The sequence below is a fragment of the Crocodylus porosus genome, unplaced genomic scaffold, assembly GCF_001723895.1.
Source record: "Crocodylus porosus isolate Cpor-Errol unplaced genomic scaffold, CroPor_comp1, whole genome shotgun sequence".
Taxonomy (NCBI): domain Eukaryota; kingdom Metazoa; phylum Chordata; order Crocodylia; family Crocodylidae; genus Crocodylus; species Crocodylus porosus.
Window position 1 is genome coordinate 1,656,135 of NW_017728917.1, and position 2,127 is coordinate 1,658,261.

Sequence of the window (2,127 nt, forward strand, 5' to 3'; positions counted from 1 at the left end):
GGGCTACCAACCCTGCTGTTTTCATCTGAATCAGGCAAGAAATGACAAAGTTATAGGCATTTTTGTGATTCCCCATTATAGCCTATGGGTGAAATGCCAAAACGCATCGAAACAGCGAAACAGTTTTGGTGAAACAAAATGGAACAGTGCTTTGAAACAGCAAACTGAAATGCTGTCCCTTTGAAATGGCAAACCTGAAATTGAAACAAAACATTGCCATTTTGCACAGCCCTAATAATTAGGCATTACAGACAATGCTTTGAAGCCATTATTTAGTCACAACTAAAGTCCATTGATGCCAACAGGAGGTTTGCTCTGAGTAACAGCTCAGAGAGAAGGTCAGATGTTGGCTTTCCATTCCCAGTACACCATGAAATATAAACCAGTGCAAGACTCCCAGTAAAAATATGGAATGGGTGGAAGGGACAGTGGAACAAAACCCAGAGTGGACCTGGATTCTCCACTGCTCTGTCCATTGTGGAGTCATTTACTCCCGTGCCCAGTGGTACTAACATATCGATCCCAGCAGGATGTGGATGTTTGACACTCGCCTTTGAAGTAATGGACAAGGCAGTGGAAAATTGGGTTTCAGCAGAACAAGTTAGTTCCAGCACAGTGCAGTGCTGATGCAGCCAAACTGTTTCTGGTACCTGCATCTCTCCATACAGAACTGCACTGTGACATGTAGGCATCCCCATTTGGTCCCTTGCCTTTTAAATAAGAAAGGAGATGAACGTTCAGTTTGTAGAGAGCAGCTGCAAATTACAACATGCAGTCTGGGCTGCCCAGTTTGGAGCACTATTTGGTGGGATTTGGGGCTTTGGTTGGGCTCACTATAAGGATTAGTTTCGGACTTGTCCCAGCATTTGTGCATCATCCCATTTGGGTTTTGGTTTGACCCTTTCTGTAGTTTGAACAAAGAACAAATGCTTTGAATTCTTGCAGTTAACTAGATGCAAATCCCATGCTGACATTTACAGCCTTTCATCTGTTTGCCCCTTGGCTGCATCAGTGTCCTGTGTATTATAGGAAGTGACGGGTGATCTTTCCCGAAATGGTTTACAAACGGGAAGTCACAGAAGTGACTCTCTGATTATATTTTAATGCTAGGGAGTAATAGAGCCAAAGCTAGATACAATCCTGCAACCGAGAGAGTCGGCTTACTGCCCCTCATGGGGTCTCTGTATTGAGGGGAGCAGTGCAGAGAAAGAGCAGCCAGCACCAGTCCACTCTGCCTTCTTTTCGTAGTAAATGATTAATACTAGGGCAGGCATGGGGTATGGCTAGAGCAGGGTGTACAGCATATGGCCTGTGGGCCACATGTGAATGACCCAGGCAATCCCAGTGGCCTGCCGTATTTATTTATTAGACCACTCCATTAAATGAAAAAACAATTTGAAAAGCAAAGCAGTGAGTCTTGTGTCCTTGCTGTATGGTGGTTTATTAGTTTGTGTCTGTGCTTGCACGTATGGTTAAGTTTCCTGGTTGTGAAAGTGCTGAGGGCTTACAAATGAGCAATGCAGACAGCACTAGTGGTGTCCCGCCAGCACACCTTGCAAGTGGCCCTTGAAGCCAATGCTCTGACATCTTGCCCTCCTTCCCCCCCATGCACATGCAGTGTGCCAGGCAGCAAGTCTGGAAGGGAGGATAAACCACTGGAAAACCACGGGATGCACCTGGCCTCCTCCATGCTGCAGGTGGAAAGGCTCTGGGGAAGCCACTATTCACTGTCCATGGGATTGCGAAGCCCTTTGGCTGGATTGCCTTAAAATGGATGCTTCCTGACATCCCCTGGGTCTGAAATGGCCGACGTTAGAACCCCTCACATAAAGCAAAGGGAGGAGAAGCAAAAGGTGGTACAAGAGAAAATGCCATCCATTGCCCTTGAAACAGTTGGGAAAGAACAGTAGTCCATGCACAACGTGGTATAGGTCGCACACAGGCCTTTCCAGTTCTTCATAGTTTCATAGTTTCTGGGGTCGGAAGGGACCTCAGCAGATCATCTAGTCCAACCCCCTGCCATGGCAGGAAAGAGTACTGGGGTCAAACGACCCTGGCAAGGTGTTCATCTAACCTCCTCTTAAACACCCCCAGGGTAGGAGCCTGCACCACTTCTCTTGGAAGCTG